Source organism: Lonchura striata, chromosome 16 (assembly GCF_050655825.1).
Source record: "Lonchura striata isolate lonStrDom1 chromosome 16, ASM5065582v1, whole genome shotgun sequence".
NCBI classification, from domain to species: Eukaryota; Metazoa; Chordata; class Aves; order Passeriformes; family Estrildidae; genus Lonchura; species Lonchura striata.
In genome coordinates this window covers 3434005-3447382 of record NC_140718.1, presented here as the reverse complement: position 1 = coordinate 3447382, position 13378 = coordinate 3434005, and the positions used below count along the sequence as shown (strand labels likewise).

Genomic DNA, 13378 nt, shown 5'->3' with positions numbered 1-13378 from the left:
TCCACATCGGAAACATCTCATATGGCTGCCGTAAAGACTTCCCTGGGTTGCTACTGACACTTGGCAGCTTTCTTTTCTGCCTGATGTTGTAATAACTCATTGTGAACTAGCTTCCACCACTTTCCCAACTTTTTAGCTGTCTTATCATCATCTAAAACTTCCTTCCACAGTTTATCCCCAAACTTACGCCACTCAGACAACTCATGTACTGTATGAGGATTTACAAAGAACCCCTTAGAATACCCATATGTTAATAACCCTGGCAGATCTTTCTGCAAATCAATGCCTTTAATCTGCTTTCTCTGCAAGAATGCAGTAAATAAATCATATGCTGCTTGCCTCTCCATACCTATATTGCCAGTGCTGTTGCAGCCCTCCGAGGTCGTCGTCAGCACGTATCGGCCAGGCTTGCCTGTGCAGTCACCTGGGGCACGGTGCACTCTATTTCAATTCAGCACTTTTGCCGTCCTGGCTGCACCAGGACCCGAACCCTTTTTCGTCACTCCACCATGGTGCCTATCACGTCGATCGGGTCACCATTTTTGTGGAAAAATGACAGGAGACAAGTCCATTCTATAATGTCAACAAGTCTCAGTTTATTCCAAGCACGCATGTACAGTTATACCCGTTATAATGAAGCTCATGCATATTGCAAAACTTAGGCTCATCATTGGTATATTAAAAACAGGTCAATCCCGCCTTTGGAGCTTTCTAAGCTTGCTTTGTTTTCCCTTACATTTATCTTTTTGCTGACCATTCCACTGTTGGGAACCAGCTTACCCAAGGACATAAGATATTATTGCTACATTTGCTATAGCTGCAGTATGCAATTTTCAGCTACTGCTTCACTAACTGCACGTAGTCATGTCCTTTCTCACGAAGCCATTCATCCACAAAACGCTCCACATCACTCTAACACCTCTGTGATGTCATAGTGACATTGTGAGGTCACAAAGCTTTTTGTGATGTCACAGTGACATCTCTGTGAGATCAAACAGCTCTCTGTGAAGTCACACAGACACCTCTGTGATGTCATACAACCTCCTGTGATGTCACAAAGATATCTCTGTGATGACACACTAACATCTCTGTGATGTCACATTGACCTTGTGAGGTCACACAGCTCTCTGTGATGTCAAACACATCACAGAGAGCTGTGTGACGTCACAGAGATATCTCTGTGATATCACAGGAAGTTCTGTGACATCACAGAGATGTCTGTGTGACATCACTAAAAGCCTTGTGACCTCACAGAAATGTCAATGCGACATCACGAAGAGCTGTGTGACATCACAGAGATGTCCATGAGATATCACTGTGATCTGTGTGACGTCACAGATGTGTCAGTGTGGCATCAGAGAGATGTCATTGTAACATCAAAGGAGGATCTGTGCAATCACAGAAGAGTCAGTGTGACATCAAAGAGAACTGTGTGACATCACAGTGCTGTCAGTGTGGCATCACATAGAGCTGTGTGACGTAACAGAGATATGTTTGTGACATCAGAAAAAGCTGTGTGACCTCAAAGGGTCACTGTGACATCACAGAGGTGTCAGAATGACATCACAGAGATGTCTTTGTGACATCACAAAAAGCTTTGTGACCCCACAGGGTCTCTGCTACATCACAGCCATATAAGTGTGATGTCACAGTGAGCTCTGTGTGACATCATAGAGATGTCATTGTGACGTCAGAGAAGGATGTCTGACATCACAGAGATGTCCGAGTGACATCATAGACAGCTGTGTGACCTCACAAGGTCAATGAGACAAAACAGAGACGTCAGTGTGACGTCACAGAGATGTCTCTGTGATATCAGAAAGAGCTGTGTGACCTCAAAGGGTAACTGTGACGTCACAGAGGTGTCCGAGTGACATCACAGAGATGTCTGAGTGACATCATAGACAGCTGTGTGACCTCACAAGGTCAATGGGACATCACAGAGATGTCAGTGTGACATCACAGAGATATCTCTTTGACATCACAGGAAGTTCAGTGACATCACAAAGATGTCTGTGTGACATCACTAAAAGCCCTGTGACCTCACAGAAATGTCAGTGCGACATCACGATAAGCTGTGTGACATCACAGAGATGTCCATATGATATCACTGTGATCTGTGTGATGTCACAGATGTGTCAGTGTGACATCATAGAGATGTCATTGTGACGTCAGAGGAGGATGTGTGACATCACAGAGATGTCCGAGTGACATCATAGACATCTGTGTGACCTCACAAGGTCAATGAGACAAAACAGAGATGTCAGTGTGACGTCACAGAGATATCTCTGTGAAATCACAGGAAATTGTGTGATATCACAGAGGTGTCATGCTGACATCAAAAAGACGTAAGTGTGACATTCCAAGAAGCTGAGTGCTGTCACAGAGATTACAGTTTGACATCACAGAGAGCTGTGTGACATCCCAGAGACGTCCCTGTGATATCACAGGGAGCTGTGTGACGTTATGGAGGCGTCAGTGTGACATCATAGAGTTGTCATTGTGACATCAGAGGAGGAGGTTGTGTGACTTCATGCCGCTGCCTCGCTCCGGAAGACTCTGACCGATCTTCCCTAGGCAGCCCTAGCTAGCCGCAGCAGAACACGAGGCGGGCAGGCTAAGGCTCTGGCCGCTGGACTGCAAGGCAGCTTTGGCCAGGGCCTTCGTGGGTTCCACGAGCGCGGACAGTTGCAGGAGTCCAGGAAAAAGACACAGAAGGTCCAGCTCAGGGAGCAAGCTCTGGTATTTCTTAGCCCAACGGGGCAGAACAGCAAACCAAAGCAAATCCACAACATGACAACACGGAAGGTGGTGCTAGCCGGAGCTGGCACAGAACTGAACTTGGCATGGGATTTTATAGGGCAGGGGAAGGGAAAACAACCTCCAATCAGGGGCTAGCAGGGAGGGGCTAGGGGTGTGCCAGGAGAGGGGGACCACCAATAGGGGAAAGGTAGGGGAGGGGTCCCAGGTCCTCGTTCAATCACTCGGTGCCCTGAGTAGAAGCTTCTAGATGGGGGGCAAGGAACACCAAGTGATAGACAAGGCACCTGGGAGGGGTAAAGGGAAAAGACCTTGCCCCTTCCAGGGTGATGGACAGATACTGGAAAGGCGGGAAGGGAGGACAAGGCAGGAAAACTAGGGAAAGAACCATTACAATGTGGGGGGGAACCGGGATGAACCAAATAACATTACAAAACGTACCAATAACAAATATAACTGAGCAAATATAACAAATATAACCAAATAGGAACCGAAAGCACACCACCACAACTTCACAGAGAAGTCAGTGTGACATCTGAGAGAGCTGTGTAACATCACAGGGATGTCCATGTGATATCACAGAGAGCTGTGTGACGTTCTGGAGGTGTCAGTGTGACCTCACAGAGAAGTCAGGGTGATATCACAGAGAGCTGTGTGACAGTTTGGAGGCGTCAGTGTGATATCATAGAGATGTCATTGTGACATCAGAGGAGGAGGTTTTGTGATGTCACAGAGAAGTCAGTGTGACATCTGAGAGAGCAGTGTAACATCACAGGGATGTCCATGTGATATCACAGAGAGCTGTGTGACATCACAGATATTGGTGCAACATCACAGGGATGTCCATGTGACATCTCAGAGAGCTGTGTGACATCACAGAGATGTCAGTGTGGCATCTCAAAAAGATGTGTGACCTCACAGGGTCACTGTGACGTCACAGAGATGTCAGAGTGACATCACATAGATGTCTTTGTGACATCACAAAAAGATTTGTGACCCCACAGGGTCTGTGCGACATCACAGCCATCTAAGTGTGACGTCACAGAGGTGTCAGTGTGACATCATAGAGATGTCACTGTGATGTCAGAGGAGGTTGTGTGGCATCACAGAGATGTCTGGGTGACATCATAGACAGCTGTGTGTCCTCACAAGGTCAATGTGACATCACAGAGATGTCAGTGTGACGTCACAGAGATATCTCTGTGACATCACAGGAAGTTCTGTGACCTCCCAGAAATGTCAGTGCGACATCACGATAAGCTGTGTGACATCACAGAGATGTCCATGTGATATCACTGTGAGCTGTGTGATGTCACAGATGTGTCAGTGTGGCATCACAGAGAGCTGTGTGACATCACACATATTGGTGCAACATCACAGGGATGTCCATGTGACATCTCAGAGAGCTCTGTGACGTCACAGAGATGTCAGTGTGGCATCTCAAAAAATATGTGACCTCACAGGGTCACTGTGACATCACAGAGATGTCATTGTGATTTCAGAGGAGGTGGTGTGACATCACAAAGATGTCCGTGTGACATCACAGAGAGCTGTTTGTCCTCACAATGTCAATGTGACATCACAGAGATGTCAGTGTGATATCAAAGAGATGTCCCTGTGGCATCACAAAAAGCTATGTGACCTCACAGGGTCACTATGACATCACAGAGATATTAGAGTGACATCACATAGATGTCTTTTTGACATCACAAAAAGGTTTGTGACCTCAGAGGGTCCGTGCGACATCTCAGCCATCTAAGTGTGACATCACAGAGGAATCAATGTGTCAACATAGAGATGTCATTGTAACATCACAGGGATATCTCTGTGATATCACAGGAAGTTGTGTGAAATTACAAAGATGTGAGTGTGACATCACAAGAGGTTTGTGATGTCACAGAGACATCCGTGTGGCTCTACAGAGAGCTGTGTGACATCAGAGATATTAGTGCAACATCACAGGGATGTCCTTGTGACATCGCAGAGAGCTGTGTGACGTCACAGAGATGTTAGTTTGGCATCTGAAAAAGCTGTGTGACCTCACAGGGTCACTGTGGCATCACAGAGGTGTATTTGTGGCATCATAGAGATGTCTTTGTGACATCACATAAATCTTTTTGATCCCACTGGGCCTGTGTGACATCACAGCCTTCTAAGTGTGACATCACAGAGGTGTCATTGTGACATCATAGAGATGTCCTTGTGAGATCAGATAGAGCTTCGTGACATCACACAGAAGTCAGTGTGACCTCATAGAGAGCTGTGTGACATCACAGAGATGTCGCTGTGACATCACAGAGAGCTGTGTCTTGTCACAGAGGTGTTAGTGTGACATCATACACATGTCATTGTGACATCAGAGGAGGATGTGTGACATCACAAAGTTGTCCATGTAACATCATAGACAGCTGTGTGATCTCATAAGGTCAGTGTGACATCACAGAGATATCAGTGTGACGCCACAGAGATATTTGTGTGACATCACTAAAAGCACTGTGACCTCACAGAAATGTCAGTGTGACATCACGAAGAGCTGTGTGACATCACAGAGATGTCCATGTGATATTACTGTGAGCTGTGTGACGTCAATGATGTGTCAGTGTGGCATCATAGAAATGTCATTGTGACATCAGAGGAGGATGTGTGAAATCACGAAGAAGTCAGTATGACATCAAAGAGAATAGTGTGACATCACAGATATTAGTGCAACATCACAGGGATGTCTTTGTGACATCTCAGAGAGATGTGTGACATCACAGAGATGTAAATGTGACATCACAAGAAGCTGAATGCTGTCACAGAGTTTTCAGTGTGACATCCCAGAGAGCTGTGTGACATCCCTTAGATGCCTATGTGATATCACAGAGAGATGTGTGACGTCACAGAGATGTCAGTGTGGCATTTCAAAAAGCTGTGTGACCTCACAGTGATGTCACTGTGACATCACAGAGGTGTATTTGTGACATCACAAAAAGCTTTGGGACCTCACAGGGTCGGTGCGACATCACAGCATTCTAAGTGTTACATCACAGAGGTGTCGGAGTGACATCACAGAGATGTCTGTGTGAGATCAGATAGAACTCTGTGACATCACAGAGAATTCAGTGTGATGTCACAGAATGCTGTGTGACATCACAGAGCGCTTTGTGACATCACAAAGATGTCCATGTGACATCATAGACAGCTGTGTGACCTCACAAGGTCAATGTGACAAAACAAAGATGTCAGTGTGATGTCACGTGCTTCGGTGCCTCCAGCGGCACCTCTGGCTCCCACCCTCTGTTGTCTCAGCAGCTGCACCTCTGCCTCTGGCCGTGCCTGCTGCTTCAGCAGCAGCGACACTCCTGCCTCCTGCCCCGCCCGCTGTGGCTCCGGTGCTCGTGATGCCTGCTGCGTGCCGGCAGCCAGCGCCGTTTCTGTCTCCGATGACTGCAGCTTCTGTGCCTGTCACATCCACGGTGTCACAAGCTCCAGCTGATCCCTTCATGTCGCCGCCTGCGATGGAAGGATCCGCCGAGCCACCAGTCACGGCTCCAGTCCCCGCCCCATCACCGGTGCTGGCCCCTCCATGCTGGGGGCTGTTGGCTCGGGGGCCATGGCTGGTTCGTCTGTTTCGAGGTCGGTAGCCGCTTCCCCAGCCTCGGTGTCTCCCACCAACCCACCCTCGCCCGTGGATTGCAGGCTGTGCTACGCCCCTGTCACAGGAGGCAGGTAGTGACAGCGATGCTTTGATCGGCTCAGTTCTGCCACAGGGCCGTGACCGTGTGTCGGAACGCCGACACCAACGGGGGCAGCGGGCATCTCAGAGAGATCTGTAGATGCTCCCTGCCTGTAAGGTGTTTGTGCCACCGATAAATCACCATCGCTTTTGGGATGCAGTCAGGAAGGGGCTTTGGAGGCTTGTGACTGGGATTTTTTAGAGCAGGTGGGAAAACCTGGTGGTGCGGTTCTGAACCCACTGCTCAAGGAGACAGAGACCATACCTAGCGGTCAGTTGATTCCTCTGCGCTCTCCAGAGGGAGCACGAGAGGATGGGTGTGACGATGCTTCAGTGCAATGTAAGCTTCAAGTCTTTCCTGTGCAAAGAGCTGTCCCAAATTTGGGACAACAGGACAAGTACGATGTTTTACCTGGGAAGGTTGTGCAGGATTTGCAGGACAAAGTGGCAAAATATGTGCTGGGTTCTGCTCCACTGATGCAGGTCCTCAGAGTGATAAACACTGACCTGCTTGATCCCTAGGATATCAAACATCTGGCCTCTGTGTTGTTCCAACCTGTGCAGCTTGATGTTTTTATGAACAACTGGAGGAGGATGGCCGACAGGGCTGCAGCTGAAAATGCACACTACCTTTGACAGACCCTAGATGCTGTGTGGGGGTGGGTGTGCTCATGGGACAGAATGCCTTTGCCAGTCCTGATCTTCAGGCTACTTGGCACCCCATCGTACTTGAGCAGGCCCAGAAGGTGGGCTTTGCGGCATTGATGAAAACCATGGAGACAGCCGCTCCCAGGCAACGGTATGTAAAGAGAACACAGGGAGCCAAAGAATTGTTCTTGCCATTTGTTTAAAGGCTTGCAGCTGCTTTAGAAAAGCAAATCAAGGATGAGAATTTGAGGCAGGTTTTGTGCAAAACTTTGGCAAGGGACAATGCAAATGAAGATTGTAGGAAAATTATAAATGTGTTGCCAGGCGATCCATCGTTCACAGACATGGTCAAAGCTTGTTCCAAGGTTGCTACAGTGGACCATAAAATGTCTGTTCTGGCAGCATCCTTGAAAGCAGGCCTACCGTCCTCAGGGGCTGGCCATCGCAAAAAGGGGAAGAAGAAGGGCAAGCAGGTGCAGGGGATGAAAGTCCGGAAAGGGCCAGACTCTAATTTCCTGTGCTCCAGGTGTGAGAGGCCAGGTCATCTTGCTAAAGACTGCAAGTCTACTTACCATGCCAATGGTAAGCATTTGTCAGGCTCAGGAAATGGGGGAAAGAGCGCACAGGGGAACTGCACGCTGAAACAAGTGATCCCCCAGAGCACAGCACCAGCGCAGGGTGTCTCAGTCAACTCAGCGCAAGCACCCATGGCTCTGCCGGGGTGGATGTACACACCGCAGCAGCAGTCATCTTAGATTCTAGTCAGGTGCACAGGGTTCTTCTGAATGCATTTGGGCCTTTAGGCCATGGATTGAGTGCATTTTTGGTAGGACGATCTAGTGCTACCCTTCTGGGAATCTTTGTGCACCTGGGTATCATTGATTCCGATTTTATGGGCCAGATTTTTGCCACGGTTTCTACATCACCCCCTCTGTCATTATTCTGGCAGGGACCCGCATTGCTCAACTTGTGCTTTTCTACTTGTGTGTTCCCAGGGCAGGCCAATGGACGCATGGAGATGGTGGTTTCGGATCCACAGGACGGCTGCAAGTCCTCTGGTCCACGATCATTTCTGCCAACCATCTGCAGATGATGTGCTCCATGATTTTACCAGGTGCCAGCCTGCCTTGGATCCAGCTGCAAGGTTTGATCGACACTAGAGCCAACCTGACAGTTGTCTCCACCTCTGTGTGGCCTCCTAAGTGGCCTCTGGACTCTGTGGGAGTGGCCATTGAAGGATTGGGGACTACAGCGCAGACATTTTTGCCCCAGCAGGCTGTTTTGATCAATAATCTGGAAGGGCAGACAGCTAAGGTTTGGCCCTATGTTACTGCAGCTCCCATCACTCTTTGGGGTGGGATCAGCTTCGTCAGGGACACATTGAACCTTCTACCAGTCCCTGGAGCTCTCCTGTTTTTGTAAACAAGAAAAAGTCGGGGAAATGGAGGTTGTTACAGGATTTCTGAAAAGTTAATACGGTTATGGAAAGTATGGGGGCATTGCAGCCTGGGATGCCCTTGCCTACCATGCTCCCCACAGGTTGGGAAATCTTGATTGTTGATTTAAAGGACTGTTTTTTATGATCCCTTTGCATCCTGATGACAGAGCAAAATTTGCTTTCACCATGCCTCCCATCAACAGTGCTGAGTCTGTGCCGAGATATCAATGGAAGGTTTTGCCATTGGGCTGCAGGAACAGTCCGACCATTTGTCAGTGGTGTGTGGCCCAGGCCTTGCCCGGAGTCTGTGAGCAGTTCCCTGACGTGTATTGTTATCACTACATGGATGACATTCTGGTGGCGGCACCCACTCAGGAGGAGCTGCTGAGGGTTCAGTCTCAGTTGTCCTCCGCCCTGCATTCTTATGGACTACAAGTAGCTCCGGAGAAGGTTCAGAGCCAACCTCCTTGGAAGTATTTGGGGGTCAAGATTCTTGAGCAAACCATTCAACATCAGGAGGTGCAATTTCCAAAGGGTATTGTGACCCTGATTCATGCCTAGAGATTGCTTGGGGTCATCAATTGGTTACATCCCTATCTGGGACTGACCACAGCGCAGATGTCCTTGCTGTTCTACCTTTTAAAGGGGGACCCGGATCTGAGTTCACCTCATAAATTGACTCCTGAAGTACGACAAGCGCTGGAGGAGGTTCAACAGTCTCTGTCTACTCACCAGGTTTACTGAGTAGACCTTTCCATTGATATCACTGTTTTTATTATCTATCCAGACAGTCATCCCACAGGTGTTATTGGCCAATGGAATGACAAATGGCCTTATCCTTTGCACATCTTAGAGTGGGCCTTTTTACCCATCAGCTCAAAAAGATAGTGTCTTTGCTGATTAATTTGATAATCAAATTCCATTATTGGTGTTTGCAATTGATGGCGGCTGATCCCGCAAGGATCATTCTTCCAGAGGGGCAGGACACCTTTGAATGGTGTTTTATTAAGTGCCCCTTTGAAAAACGTGCTGCAAAATTTTCTAGGGCAAATTGTTTATAATCTGCCCAGTCACAAATTGCTGCAACTGGCAAAGATGACCAGTCTGTAGTTACGACCAAAAAACAGTCGAGTACCAGTGCGGGGACCCACCGTCTTCACTGACGGCTCTGGAAAAACAGAAAAGGCCATTGTGACCTGGAAGGATGAGTCAGGATGGCAAGTGCTGGAAGGCCACGTGTCCGGCGCAGCCCAATTGGTTGAGTTGAAAGCCATTGCTATGGCATTTCAGAGGTGCCTTTGAATTTGGTCACTGACTCTGCTTATGTTACAGACAAGAGGCTGGATAACCCACTGCTGAAAGAAGTCAACAATGCCATTTGTTTCAGTTGCTGAGAGCATTGTGGTGCACAATTCAAGCCCGGATTCATCCGTACTACATCCTGCACATTCAGAGTGACACCACTTTACCAGGTTTTATAACAGAAGGTAAAATCAGGGCTGACAGGTTGGCTTACTCAGCTGTGCTGCAGGCTACTTTTGTCACAGGCCAGCGGTGCTTGGTTTTCCTTGAGCAGTCATGGCGAGGAGCAGGACGGAGGGGGTAGGTGTGCCTTGTGTGCTTTTTGTGCCTAGTCTGTGTGTTGTGGGCTCGGGTCTGTCTCTAGATCCCCTTGTGGGCAGGGGTGGCCTGGTTGGGCTTGTCGAGCCCCCGTGGGGTTCTGTGCTTGTGCCCAGAGGGTGGTGTGGTGGGTTGAAGGGCGCTGCTGAGGGGCTGCCAGGTGCCTATGGCACACCGCCCTGAGAGCGCCCGGTCTCGTCTGATCTCGGAAGCTGAGCAGAGTCGGGCCCTGCTGCTGCTGGGGGCAGCGAGGATGACATCAAGGGTGACAACCTCTTTCTCCACCTGGTCTCTGGCAGGCTGAAGATGTTGGACTTTGATTCTTACATCTCCTTTAGAGCCAGGTTCCACAGGGATTTTGCAGATATGTCCATACACAGGGGGATGCTCCCAGATTTGGGCATTGCTCAGCCTGGCCAGGAGCCCAAGGTTCCCTCTTTGCTGGGGTGGATGCAGCTGATCCTTCAGTCGGCTGCCAGGCTGCTTTTGGCAGGGCTGAGGGCATGGGCTGGGGTGGGTACAAAATGGGAGTGGGCTCCTGGCCCTGCCAACAGCCCCCAGCACCCACCGTGCCCCGGGGTGGGGCTGGGCTGGGGCAGCCAGCCCGACACAAACAAACCCCCATGGTGGGAGCAGAGGTGGGACTCCAGAACCTGTGTGTGGCAATCACATTTCTCTCCCTCTCAGGATTTTTCATAGAGGTGCACTGAGAGAAATGAAAGAGAAAACAATTACTATTTCTGCTCCTTGTTTTTCCTATGTGGAATATTTGGAGAATTGTTCGCGTGGAGTGAGTGCTTTCTGTCTTTAACTTGGTTGAAACCTTCAAGGATAAATAACCTCCAGTGCCCACACAAACTGTGTTCCTGTGCTGTGAGAGCAAATCCCTCTCCCCGTTTTTCCACTGGAGTTACCTTCCAGGGCAGTGTTTGTTTTTTTTCCTCAGCTGTTTGTCCCCTTCACCCAGCAGGACACAACCACGTGTGGATGCTGTGGCTCCATCCTGGAGCTCCCAAATTTGGAGTCCCTCTTTGGGGAGCAAAGGGAACACTTTGGTGTGAGGATGTCCTTGATCCTGGGATGGGAATCCCCAGCCCTGTGCTGAAACCAGCCCCGAGTAAATAACAACACGTCCTGATGCTCTTCCCAGGGTGGAACAATGCTGGGAGATTTCCTCTTGGCTTCCCAGGCTATGAACTAATCAAACTGTTTTCCGCTCAGGCTGATGTTTCCAAATTTCAACTGCCCTGCAGAAGCTGTCCTAGGACGTGCTGAGATGGGCACGCTGTGTTTTGTAGTTTTTTTTTTTTTAAGGGAATACTGTAATCCTACAAAGCTAATTTTGGTGCGGTAGCTGCCCTGTGGGGAGTTCAGGATGGGTTTAAAGATGTGGCACTTGGGGAAGTGGTTTAGTGGCAGATTTGGCAGTGCTGGACTCCATCATAGAGGGCTTTTTCAGCCTAAACTCAGGTTCTGTGGGAGCTGTGCTGCGGTGAGGATCTGGAGTGGTTTGGAGAGGATGTTCCTGCTGTCCCTGCTGAGGCAGGAGTTTTGCTGCTTGGAGGGGAGAGTTTGCAGCCCTGCTGTCTTTAATAAAATTGATTTCTGCTTATCCCACCTGGCTGCTCTAAGGGGGTGTGTGAGGGGACTGACCGGGATGGGTTTGGTCTCTGAAAATCAGGTCATAAGAGGGGACAGCACCAAGCTGAGCCCACAGGAGCTGCAGAGCATCACCTGGTGTGGCAGTAGATGCTCCGGTGAGGCTCAGCTGATGCCTCAGCCAGGATGGGTCCCAAACCACTCTGGAGTCAGCCTTTATACGTGATGTGTTTGGTGCTCTTTTGGTAATTCCTGGGTTTGGCAATTTGGCTTCTTCCCAGCATGGTTAAAGGCACCTTCTGCTGCCCTGAGGTGATGGGGAGGAAAGAGCTGAGCCCAACCACAGAGGGGACAAACACCCCTGGGATGCCTGAGCCCTGCTGTGGCTCTGGGGGAGCAGTTCAGTGTCTCCAGGCCAAATTCCAGAGGAATAATGTAGGAATCCATCTTTGCCACCCAGCTGTGATGTGCTCAGACACGGGCTAGGGATGCACTGAGGAACTTCAGAGGCTGCTTTTGATGATAAATGCACATTTTGCCTGGGTGGCGGGACTGGCTAACCAGCTGTCTGCCTCACTAGAGAGCTCATTTTGTTATTAATCAGGTGAAATGCCAGGGGTTGTGTGAGAACCCCGGGCTTGGTCTGGGGTCTCATGTGGTGGTAAAGTCTCTCCTCCAACCCATGCTTCCGAAGAAAAACTCCACAGCCTCTTGTTGTTCGGTCTCAAGGCAGTTTATTGCAAGTTATCTAAAAGATTTTCTTCTCGGAGTGCAGCTGTTTGGTCAGCGGCCCAGGCAGAGACACACACACACCCCGACACCCTCTCTGTCTGCTGTCTTCTTCTTCTCTCCCCCCACCCAGGGCTGCTGCTATCTTTTAGATGATATATTACGTATTACAAGTTTACAGTTTTCCCCCAATAGCTACTACCTATATTACAAAGTGCTTTCCTACTCTAAACCAATCTGTGAGTGCCAGCATCACCAAGAACATGGAGGCAAGGAAGAAGAAGGAGGAAGAACAGGATCAGCCCACTTTCCTCCATCTTAGAACTTCTGACCCCCATGTACAAAGTAAACCCCCCCCTGTACAGGTGCTAAAACCCTCCCCTGTACAATACCAAAAAATTTTTCCCTCTACTTTGTAACTACTTTTACTATACTATCTAACCCTTTGTTCCACCTCCGAAGTGGGTAACTCATTCCATGGCTCAAACTCAAAATCACAGTTGCTTCCAGCTGCCTGCCAGGGTCTAAAATGCTTCTGACCAAGGCCTGGAACCTCTAAAAATGTCTGAGAGGCATTTTGAGTTCCAACATGGCTGGGCCTTCCTTAAGGCCCTGACAGAGATAAGATCTTTGGCCTTTTTTCTTGTTCCCCTTTTTTCTGTAATGTATTTTCAATAATTTGTTGTGTGTTTTTCTAGAGGAAGCGTTCCAGGTGGGGCCCAATCTGGATCAGGAAGTGCTTGGGAGCAGCTGCGGCGTGGATGGGCCGTGCCCTTGGAGAAGGCTGAGGACATCATTTGGGACCAGCTTTTCTTCCAGCGGGGAATGGCGTGAGGTGGGTCCTGTCTGCTGGGGATGGTGGGATC

The 13378-nt window shown here is 49.2% G+C and overlaps 1 pseudogene; it reads left to right on the top strand.

Moving 5' to 3' along the window:
* Window positions 1-5899: 5899 nt before the first annotated feature.
* Window positions 5900-11796, top strand: LOC146765925 (endogenous retrovirus group K member 8 Gag polyprotein-like; annotated as a pseudogene).
* The last annotated feature ends 1582 nt before the right edge of the window (window positions 11797-13378 follow it).